Below are 12,348 nucleotides of genomic sequence, written 5' to 3'. Positions count from 1 at the left end.
ACCCTCTAGAAAGCCTCTAACCTAGACCCACACATAGCACGCTTGACTTGAGGATTACCAGCAACTGATGATTAAGGAAGTTTTGATGGTTAGCCATGAAATTAAAGTACTACATAAGAAAACATATCAAGATAAAACACCTTCCAAGAATTTATTACATCCCAGAACATCTACAGTTGAGACTAGTCATACTTGTGTTTATGTGTTTATGTTATGAGATTAATTTTCTTAGGAAGTTTTATAAAATTCCTTTAAACTGTTTTATAGCTATAGAAGGGGGGGCAGTGGGGGAGGGAATCTAGGTACTCAGAAATGTTCTTGCTGGTTTTCATCCTGGAAAAGTGAAAAAAAAAAAAAAAAATTGAAAATACATCCTTTTTGACACGTCTGAAAGAGGAAAACACAGACTCTAGTGAAACAAACACAGTGTTGATTTTTAAATATTGGTTTAATGAGATGTAAATTACCCATCCGTGTATGAGCTGAAGTCCTTTGTTCTGCAGCCAAGATTCTCTTAAGGAAGCAGGCTGTGTTTCTATGTGGGCCTCCCAGAGGGTGAGGGTGCAAAGCTTTATACCCTGCTCAAGCTTCCACAGCAGCTCTGCTGACATCAGTCTCGCTCTCTCCAGCAGCTGATCTCTGGAACAGCCTTGACTAGAAAATTTGCCAATGTAGCTGCAGACCTGGTACACTATCCTAGATACAGGATCCAATTTAAATTGTTTTAATAACTATCTCTTGCTTATATCAGAGCTGAAAGCATGTTGTGCTGTTGAAACCAGACCTGTGGGTTTTTGCCAGCAAAGCTGTATTGACTGGTGAATGTTGTTACATCCTGCTATTGCTAAATCAGCAAAACTTTTAAATATAAACCGGGTCTCTGTTGTCTGCCAGCCAGATTACTCCTTGTCCAGGTTGCATAGGTGTCAGGCAGCTTCCCTCACTTTTATTCACCTTTAGAGTTGTACCTTGGTGACCTCTGTCCAAATAACCACGGGCTTTTTATAACTGGATTATCTCCTGTTTAGAGCTTAGCACCTAGATTGTTCTGAATGTGGAAAGCCTAGTTTTGTTCATAAAGTCAAAATGTAGGAAATGCTGGAATGGCAGATCTATGGAAGCACAAAAAAAATGCAGTTTACTTTTCTGGTGAGTACAAACAAGTTGGAGATGCATCTGGAGATGCAATGCAGTTACAGCTGCATTGGAGATGCAGATGAAGAAACCATCTACTAACATTTCTTTAATTTTCAAAATTCTGGGTATTGTAACTTTATTAATATGTTTTGGGCTTCATATCCTCAAAAATACTTAAGACATGATAAACATATTTAGTAAAATATTGTTTGCTGGGTTGATAGACACAAATAGACACATAGTGAAAAATGTTTAGTGTGTCTAGACAAATGTACCAACCTGTATTGCCTTTCAAAGCTTTTCAAGATAGTCCTGGCAGCTTCTAATCTCTGTAACATTTTCATTGTAATGGGTTCATCTTTACAGGAAGGCAGACAGACCTCAAACAGTAATGAGCCAAGATCAAAGACTAGGGATAGATAGCAAAGAAACTCTTGAATCAATGTATTCCTGTCTTTGTCAATCTATACTAAATACCATGGCAATTAAAAGATCTCTGAAATATTTTGGACAGTATTATCAAACTCAGTATTTGGTATCTGGACATGGCGCTCAAAGATGTGACAGTAAGTCTTGTGAAGCACATATTTATTTATACTGACTTTAACTGTGTGGGCTACCACTAAAAGTCTGACTCCAGGCTTTTTTATCTTGTATTCCTGGTGCTAAAGACTTGCTGCCTTCCCAGGAAAGTTTGTGTAATCTTTAGAAACCCCATGCTGGAGATTGTTACTGGTCCCTGAGTTGACATGCCACCAGCTCACCTTCTGAAATGACATCTTGGTCGGTCTTGAGAGACTGGAGCACTCAAAACTCAGATATATTTTACTCTGGCACATCTGTGTCATCTTCAGCTATCCAGACAGATATTTATTACCATTCTGTGTTAGCTGGGTGACATTTTGCTGGGCAAGGTTCTGGGTTGCTACAGAAACTGTCTCTGCAGATCCATTCAATCAAGCAAGGCTCTAGTGACAAGACTCATGCTTTCAGCAAGAACATTAATAATTCACATTTCTGCTGGCCAGCTCTCTGTGCCTTCCCTACAAACAGGCTGGCAGCTCTAAGGAAAGCAGCTGCAATTAGCTGGAACTACTGTCTAGAGAGTTAAAGGCATGTTTACTAGAGTAGACTATATCTTGGAAATATTTTGCTTCAGAGAGTAATTTTGGTGGGTTTTCTTTTGAGAAGGGCAACCCCAGCAAGCCTCTGTCAACTGTTTTTCAGAAAGATAACAGGAAAGTCTCCTGGTTTAACTAAACCTGCTCCTATCACATGACATCACACTCCCCCAGCTATCCCTCGTGCAGTACAGCCGCCAAGGAGGCAGCTGGCTTTCTCACTGATAGCGCATGCAGTCACGTAACACCATGGAATTAACCTGGAAAGGATTCCCTGGTGTTTCAGATCTGCCTGGCTCTCTCTTCCCATGAGCAGCTGTCAGCACAGATAGGACTGGGTACCCATAGCAGTGAGGGACTCACAATGTTGAGGCTCTGCTTATGCAGGGCACTGCAAGTGCTTGTTAAAACTCGGCATTAATATGGAGAACTGAAATGCTGCTTCCACACACAGATTCAAGAGGATTCCCTCTGTAAACCCTTATCTCTCTGACTTCTTCCATCTATGCAAACTATCTGTCCAGTATTTAATCCATCCCCTTCTCAATCACACTTCTGCTGTTCAGTTCTGAGAGTTCAACTCTTCCTTCTTCTACAACATCCCCTTTTACAACTATTTTCAATGAATGTGGGAAGAATGTCAACAAATAGAGGACAGATGTCAAGTAGTATGGGATAAATGTCAGTAACTATTGGATAGACGGAGTCTACAGCAGTGTTTGGGTGAGCCAATGGCTCGTCCATCTTTCACAAGAAGAATTTGCCCAAGAATTTTGTAAGTTCCATGTAGTTAAACAGTATTTGGGTTGTTTTAGTGTTTAATGTGGCTGCAGCTAGCCTAGCCTCTGCTCAATCATGGGCTATTTTTTTTTTTTTTTTTTTTTTGGTGTTACAGTGTGGTCTGATAAAAAGTCCTTTAACACTTAAGTGTGTGCTGGTTTTGGCAGTAATAGAGTTGATTTTCTCACAGTGGCTGGTATGGGGGTGTGTATGTAGCTGTATATATGTGTGGGGTTGTAGAGACAACAGGTGCAAAGTATGGCAGGTTATGGAAGGTGATTCTTTTTACTTTTCAAATCCTGTTGGGAAAACCATCTGCTCACCAGCCTCTACTCCACATGTGTGTGTGATTGTTCATGCCTTAGTGTCAGACTTTGTGCTGGTCCCCATTGAGTTGCAGTCCTGAAAACGTTGCTCTGATTGTCAAGTTTGTTTTGAAATTGAAACCCATCCTTCATTGTAACTGTGGCCATCCCAGTTTTGCACTATCAGTAACCTTCAGACATGCATTTTTTATTCCATCATCTGCATTGTTAGTGAAACATTGAAAAAACTTGGATAGACTCCTGTAGCCACCTTTCTGTGCTGAAACTCTATGAAACCAGATTTGTACTGGGCGTGTATGGGTTTCAGTTAGTTTCTTTATGAACGTGCACAATGACCAAAATCTCACTCAAGTCCCCGTATCTGATGATATCTACAACTTTTTGCTTTTTATGAGTCTTGTTAGTCTATCATAAAAAGAAATCTGATTGCAATTTCTACTAGATATAATTTATACCTGATGAATCCATGGTAGCTACTACTCCTCTCCTTGTTATTTTCCAAATGCTTACAAGTAACTCCTTATCTACTCCAAATTGAAGGAACTGAAGGTAGCTGGCCTTTAATTTGAAAGTTCCAAAGCCCAAAACAATCGGATCCTACTTCTTATTGATGGTATTGAAGTTACACACAGTAACCCTCTAGACATGCTGGAATCGATTTATATAATGAATTTGCAGCCTGCATCACTGTGTGGTGACAGTGCTCACAGTGAGCGAGGGGACTTGACTAACAGAGGAGCATCTGATCTTTGCACTAACACTGTGAAGATCAATTGGGAATAAAAAAGACTGTGTAAACATCAAGCTCTGAAGAGGAAGAGCTATTCCCTTATGTCTTTATGGAAGCAGACCTGTAATGGATGCCTGTAGGTGCACATCACTCTGCTCTGACAATGAATCACTGATAAATATTTTCTGAGAACAGTTGCACAACCAGTTTTGCACCCCTTTAGAAGTTGTAGCTGCTTTGCTTATGGGACTGTTATGTCAAGCAAAGGCCCTGTTCGAGTGGACATTTTCAAAGTTTTTTTCCTCTCCAAGAATCTGTTTACCCATGTAAGGTTTGCTAGTGGTTTGATATGATGTTTTTCAGATAAATCAATGTTGGCAATTACTAATGCCTTGGTTATCTATTGTGAAAAAACAAATAGAAATTGAAATGTTGGCAAAGATTTGCAAGACATTTTAAAAAATGTTTATTTGTGGGGTTTTTGTTTGGTTGGTGTTTTCTAATTAAAAGCAAAGATCTCATTTATCTTTTAACAAAATAACCCTGTCCATCAGCAAATGCTTAGTTTGGCAGTGAGGTGCAAAGTAGTTTTCCCAAAATCAATAGATAAGGTAGGTGGTGTCTTTCTTTTTACTTCTTTGTTTAGATTAGAAGGAAGCACCTTCTAATTGAATTGAATTTTATACTGCTCCCTGGGGCATTTTGCTGGGAAGAACTGTTGTGATTCTAGGCTAAAAATCTTCCATTTGCCTGAAGGTGTCCATTTTTGGGGTTCAGATTACACTACTAGCCCAACAATAGTTTTTTATGGTAATGAAAATCTTTTTATATGTATTGTCGTGCAGAAAGTTTCCAGCCTTTCTCTTGAGAAGAGTAAATCTGGTCTTGGGATGGTGCTTTAACTCTTACTTAACACAGCTGTGGTTCCAGCAACATTTAACACCCACAGATCCTTGAGTAGGAGACAAAGCAGGCACCCTCCCTCTCTTTTCCCACTCCCATGCTGGATAGCTTGCAGTGTTATGCATCTCCCTATTAACATACTTCTTCCCTTTCAGCCTGGACAAGAAAACCCATGCATGGATCAGAAGACAAATTATTCTTGCAGTGCCCCCGAGTTCATTAAAATACAATTGTTGCTAGCTTAACTGCAGAAACACTTCCTAGAACCTCTTCTCTCCTTTACCCACCCTGGACAGACCCTGAAAAATATCAAACCACGGTGGGCTGGACTCCGCTACGGGGATGACCACATAGAGGGTGGGGGGGCTGCAGCATTATCAGCGTATTATCTCTTGTTATCCAGAAAAGGCTCTTCCCTGATTCTTCAAACAGGATTTTCCTGTTACTGTGTGTGGGCTGGGAGGTTTAACTACATTCTGACTCTTCCTTTGCTATGCGTGCAATTGTTTCCCAGAAATCTTTATGGAAACCTTTATGCAAGAAGGCATAAACCTGCTCGGGAGAGTAGTCTCAGTGCTCGACAAGCCAAATCCTTCTAGGGGACAGCTGTCATCATCACAATACAGCCAAGCAAGCAACCGCCCCCCTCAACCCTTTACATTAAGGAATAGTTTTGACTTAAGCCTATTTTGTATCTTGTAAGAAGATTAAAAGAATTAAAGAGAAACCTGTTCAGTCCATTTAATATTAAGCATATGACACATAGCTTCATCTTGTACAGGGTCAGAATAAACAGAAGGACATAATGACTGTAGACATTTTATGCTGCTCTTGAGGACTTCTATGCTGGGATACCCTGCCTGCATCCATCTCCAGAGGATCCCCAGAGCTTTGTAGTTGCATACAGATGCCACCAGCCATGGTTCTTGGAAAAAACATCCTGAGTAAGCAATCACTTCAGTATACTGAAAAGGAAAGCTTCCTTGGCCTTGCTGCAAAGGTTTCGAGGAGGTGGAAAGTGGCTGGCAGTGGGTGGGATGGGGCTAAAGTCACAGCATCCCTGCAGACCCTGCCCAAGGGGTCCCAAACAAGGTCTAAATTAATTTCTTTCATCAAAGGTGTGAGTAGACCCTGCCCATCAAATCACATCAGTACAATGGTGGCACACTGGTGTGGGGGACATGGAGAGGACAGAAATTTCGGCCTTGAAGGACGGGTCCTGCTGCAGATCTGTGCCTGCCAGCCCACTCCCCAAGACTCCAAGACAAAGCGATATGAGCATGATGACTTCTTGGCATACTGGCCATGCCTAAAGCCCTTGCCTGTCCCTCAGTAAATGCCAAACTAAGTGCAGCCATTTTGAGGACTCCGTAGACTCTACAGTAAAACAATTCACTGGCTGACCTAAACGGAGTGATTACAGAAGTACTCACAATGTACTTCCTCACAACCATCATAAAAGTCCTGGGCTAACTCCCAACTGCTTTTACAATCTGTTTGCCTGACTTGCTAGCAGGAAAAACCTCCAGCTACAGTTTATTTGCATAGTGTAGGAACATACAGCTGCCTAATATCCCTATTTATTTACAGCACTGTGTTCAAAATCTACAAACAGTAAATACTGTCAATCATAAACAATCCATAATGAACTTAAAAAGTGAACTTAGTACTGGGAACAGCTGGATGTACATTGGATGTACATTGGGATGTACCATGAGAATCAGCATGTGGAGATGTGCCAAGTGAGATAGAATTGGGACAGGTTACTGGCCTCATCACAGTCAGTTATTGCTTTGAGCTGGGTTTATATGTGACAATATTGTGTTAGGGTATCTTAGCATATTTTTAAACACATGGAGACAAAGGTAAAAGTTATGTGTTTCTAATTAACCACTTCAGTGCTGTGAAAAGAGACACACTCTAGCCCCATAATAAAACCAACCCACAATAATCCTTATATGTATTTACCCCACATTTTATATGATTTAGGTTGCAATTTCAGTGAAGCCAATAAATTTGCAGAATTATCCAGTCACCCGGTAAATACAGCGAATAAGCAGAATATATACATGCTGATGAGCTGGTGATATACAGTAGCAAGCAGACACATTAATAGGTTGCTCAAATAAAATCTTAGATTTTCTCTATCTCCATTTTCTTCCTAATAGCAGAAATGATGGCTTCTCCTTTTGCCCTTTCCCCTTGCTGCTTCCATCAGGAATAAATTTGTTTCGTTCACATTATGTGAAACCCTGCAAAGTGTACACACCAGCTTATAAGTAGGTAGAGGAGCTGCAAATATGCCTTGTTCAAGCTCTGCATCTTTTATAAAGGGACCATGGTGCAAAGTATGCAAAGACTTTTAAAAGTATGCAAAGACAAGCATTTAAAAGGGCAAAACTCAGACTCATTGATACAGGCCAACAGGGTAGCTCTGCTGAAGTGCTTTATGAGTCCTTTTCTTTTGCCTTGCCCTTTTATTACTCTTTACCTCTGTACTCACCTGTACTTGAGAATGATCAGAAGAACAACTTGATGCTTCCAGGCCAAAGTTTAGCAGTGGGTTTACATTCAAATCTTCATGTTCGGCATTTTGCTCTCATCATGTAAGCATGCAAATCTTCTAAGTGCAAATCCACTAAGCACAGGGCAGAGGAACAGCATCTCCAGCAATTAACTACATTATAATCCTACAATGTTCCTTAAAGCAGGCACCTCCTCATTTTGGAGGTAATAAACATATATAATTATATTAGCACTCTAGTGGAGTCAGCAGATCTTTGAGGCAGACCTACCTCCAGTTTTCCCATGAAGCAGACATCCCAAAACACAAAGCTCTCAACTTCAGCAATCAGATTTTTTTAAACATAAAGGAATACTTTTTAAAAACCCCAACAATAACAACAGAGAACTGTTGAAGTTAGGCAGAACAGAAAGTTTCTTAATTAACTTGTTAATTTAGGTTCCTTATCCCAAACACTTCTCTCTGTCCATCCTGTCCTTAAAGTGGTTCACTCAACTGATCATGCTTAACTGTACCAAAGAAAAGCAAAGAACCCATTGCAGGGTTCCCACCACAGCTGCAGCATCCAAGACAGAGGCAGCATCTTCCCTGGTGCCAAAACAACAGCCTGTATGTTTTGTTACACACCATGTTCCAGGGAACACAATAGATAGTGCACATGAGGAGAGTGGGTACTCCCCCTGCAAGCTGCAGGAGGCTGGGGATGCTTTGCCCTGTGGCAGTTAGTTTGGAGGCTCTCTAAGTGCCTGCTTTGTCCTGTTCCAAAGCAGCTGTGTGTCCATGTAGGTGTTCATTAGAGGTGAAGACATCTGGCAATTTTGTGCCTTGTGTTGACTTATGCAGGTAATTATCTAACATGAAGGCATGTTAGTGCATCCAGAGTGCACAAGCATGTTTATACACTATATAAACAACTGCATTGTCAGTATTGCAAGATAGCAATCTCTTGTGGTCACTTCATTGGGGATGTAGAGCCTGTGTAATGCAAGGGATGTAGGTAGTCACTGTGGAGATGGGTGCGAGAGGCTGGTGATTCCACCCGAGAGCTGTTTTCTCTCACAGACTGTGACCCAGCTTGTGAGCTGATGAAGTGAGCACATCTCATGCCCCACGTAAGCATGAATCTCACAAAGCACATTTACCTAATTTACTTAAAATTTCAACAGACTGATGAAAAACAAAGCAATTATTTACGTTTTAGATGATTTAGGCTGTGTTTTCAGTTAAGTCAATAAATTAGCAGATCTAAATTATCCAGTCACTGAGTAACCACAGCAGAGAACCAGGTCACATAATGAAAAAAGTAATTTTTTTTTAAGCTTATCTTGTAATTTAATGAAGGTCTAGTTTTCTTTTGACCAGAAAAAAACCCAGCTATTATTTAGCTAATATTTTAACATAGTTCACATGTCACTGGAGGACCCTGTCATTACTAGGCATAGGTGTCTGTGGAATATTAAGAGTACATTTTGGTCTTTGGCGAGTTAAATGATCCAAGCAGGTAAGAACTGTACAAGCTCAGTTCAATAAGTGCAGTTATATGAATGCTTGTAACACATCCTTAAATCTCCCTGCTTTTACATGTTAGCAGTTTCACACTGTTTTTCCCATCTCTATGCAGTTACAGAATATTTTGAAGATTTAACATGCAGACAGATGATGGTTAAATCATCTCCAACAGCAGTTTTCACACAGCAGTGGCTTTTTCACTGAGAAGAACATACCAGTGGCAGTGTTTTCCTTTTTTAGCAACTGTAAGAGACAGTTCAGCCTCCTTCTCCTCTCTGGCCATGGCTTAATGACACAATAAATCCAATATTAGGGCCCTTGGCATCGGACCAGTTATACCATAACCTGCTACCCAAGGTGCAGATCCAGCTTTCACTCATGCTGTCAGTTAAAATTTCTCTAATATTTTACTGATTTCTCACTGACACGCTTAATGCGATTACAACTACTGTACTCTGTCCCATTGTCACTTCATGTCAGATTAGATATCAGCTACCAACTGTTAAAAAATGCATATGAACTCCATACCAGACACAATTCAATGGCAAGATAGTCATATGCCCACAGTGAACTGGAACCAAATCCATAGGCTTGGAGATCCATCACTGCACACATCCAGTAATAAAAATGATGGAAAGAGCCTCCCACATGCACTGTGCACACTAAAATTAAGACATGCTTTCACTGAGAAAAAGTTAAAACATGAATGGTTCAAGCAACTGTTTAATTTCTTAGGATCTCCCTCCCTAAAGTTACTCTGGGATTTTACCAAATTAGGTGATCCTATATAAGGGTGCAAGGCAGTGTGTAAGGGTCATGGTTGAGAAAACAGCCATGGTTCCTGGTTCAAATTGCAAATGCAGGACCTCCATCACTATCAGTTTTTACAAAAATAATTAAAATTTTAAAAAGCACAGTACGTCCTTACATTCCTTATTTTCTTGTCAATCACTGTCATGCTCTCAGCATTTTTAAAGCACTCCAGATCCTTACTGTGGAGGAACAGAAGTAGTAATAAGAGCTCATAGCTCAACTTGCTAGCTTTTGGCCTAAAAACCACAAGGCTATAAGAGGACATTCCACTCATAACTAAACAGTTTTCTTGTACCTGTTGTCAAGGGGATTTTAAAAAGCTTCACTTCTTTATGTGTGAGTGAATATTGAGGCTTGGGAAGACATGGTGTGCTGCTGGTTTTGGTTGTAGTGTTTCACGGAAGGGTGAGGAGAAGAATGGGAAGAGAAGTGATATCATCTGTTTTAAGTTAGTTCTTGAACTTCTGGCTACTTGTGTTTAGTTACATTTCTGAAAGATAGAACTTCTCTGGGTACTGTCTCACATTTTCTGATGTTTGATCTTTCAGTATTAGAAAAATGGCAGTTTTCAACCACCTAAGATTTGCACTGTTGATTTCTCTCAGAAGATTGACATGTCTGCCCCATGTCACCCATGACCAGGCAGCAGGGTGATATTTTTCTGTACTGTTGTATTAATATGTATTTCTTTCCTTTGTCACAGAAGCTGCAGCATGTCAGTAGAAAAACAGACCCTGTAATAATTGCGAAGACTTCTAATCCTTACAGTCTAAATTTGCTTTAATACTTGCCTTAGCTCAACTCAATAGAATGACTGAAGTTGCAATAGCATGTGCAAGGCTGTTCTTCAGTAAATCACTTTCCCTTGCCTTCTCACAAGATGAAGCATCTCTGTGGCACTGCTGCAAGGCAGAGACAAGATACATGCAGGAAAGAGCAGAGCTTGTTTTGCTGTTTGAAAGGGAAGTAGACCCTCCTCTGAGCATGTGTTCTCTTCAAACATGTCACAACTCCCGTTTCCAAAGTCCATCCTGCCAATTCTTTCCTTGTTGATTTTGGCAGAAAGTTAAGAAAAATCAATTAACTGGTGACAAATCTCTGCTCTAAGAAAGTAAGACCCCACTGGGAAAACCAAGAATAGCCATTAAAATGTTCCACAAGAAAATGCCTCATGTTGCATCTGTATTTAACTTGTCAAAAACTTTGCAAAATTCTGTGCCTAGATATCACAACTGTCAGTTGTCAATATTTAACGACATTGCATTTCAAACCTGGAAAACTGTTGGCTCTTTTATCCCACCAATGCAATCTGGCTTGTTCCACCTTCTTTCCTCCTTCTTTGTAGGGTAACAGCTAAAATGAGCAGCTTCTAGGAAGGCACGGTGGCAGTAAACTGGCATATACATTATACTTGAGTTCACACTGGGTCCAGCGATGGGCAGGACCAATAAGTGATTTATGATGCTGTCCCAGAGATGAACAGGAATGTCTCTCTGGCAGAAGCATATTAACAACAACACCATTCTGCAATGTCCAGCTATTTGGCAGCACACCCAGCAGTCCGCACAGCCACTACAAATGAAGCTCTTCAGCCAAGACGTTATGTAAAAATTAAACTAAAATTAACCACTGTGAGGGCCATCCAACCTGCTCTACCTAAGCCTTAATATATTCTGTAAAGAAGGGATAAAATACCCAACAAAATACTGCACAAAAGACTTCGTGTTATGTTTTCAGGCACCTACTCTATTTCTTCCCTTGAAGGGTCAGATGTCATATTGCTGAGATTTCACTGGCATTAGGGCATCTCTCCAAAAGGCAGTGAAATATAATCTGGTGGAGCATTACAGTATGTACTTTCCATCTGAATCCAGTAGTTTGTGGAATCCTGGACTCATTACTCTGTGGGAGGACAGTTAGCTACATACAGTAAATGCAAGTCATTAATCCCCCAAATCAAGAATTCATTAATTTAAACCTAACTATACACAGGTAATCTTTCAGTAAATTATTACAATTCAAATCATCAGTGATGTGGATCAACCTTTTCCCTAGGAAAGAGCAGCAATTAATCCAAAACTGGTAAAACTGGGACCAGTTCAAGTGAAAACAGTCGTCCACTAGCATCAATCCATATACCAAAGGACAGGTCGCAAACAACAAAGAGTTTGTACAGGGAAGGCTCAAGGATCAGAGATGACTCAATATTTCATTGCATTATTGCAAACAGGAAGAGGCTATTTCATAAGTCACGGGTCATTTCCATAACTTGAAAGCCCATCTGTATACAAACAGGTCATTACAACAAGGAATCACACACAGGATTTTCCATCTTATTAACCTCAAGCAGAGAACAAGTGCTGGGCACACTTAAATCCTGCAGAAAGCTCTGTATAGTCTGGTGTAGACTGGAAACTTCCAGAAGAACCACAGTGTATGCTGGTGTCATGAATACAACCTTATGCTTGTAATAACCTTCTCTTATCCTCCTGACCCTTTTCCTCT

General features: G+C 40.4%; 1 long non-coding RNA gene across 1 annotated transcript; it reads right to left on the bottom strand.

Annotated features, from left to right (window-relative positions):
* Nucleotides 1-3,491: 3,491 nt before the first annotated feature.
* On the bottom strand, nucleotides 3,492-11,603 carry LOC111925046 (uncharacterized). The gene is made up of 2 exons (XR_015284870.1): nucleotides 5,316-11,603; nucleotides 3,492-5,271 (listed from the first exon to the last, which is right to left on the bottom strand). It is a non-coding gene; the product is annotated as an uncharacterized LOC111925046 (long non-coding RNA).
* Between the last annotated feature and the right edge of the window lie 745 nt (nucleotides 11,604-12,348).

Source organism: Cyanistes caeruleus, chromosome 3 (assembly GCF_971803275.1).
Source record: "Cyanistes caeruleus chromosome 3, bCyaCae1.hap1.1, whole genome shotgun sequence".
NCBI lineage: Eukaryota > Metazoa > Chordata > Aves > Passeriformes > Paridae > Cyanistes > Cyanistes caeruleus.
Note: the sequence above shows the minus strand (reverse complement) of the source record. Positions and strands in the feature narration are given on the sequence as shown.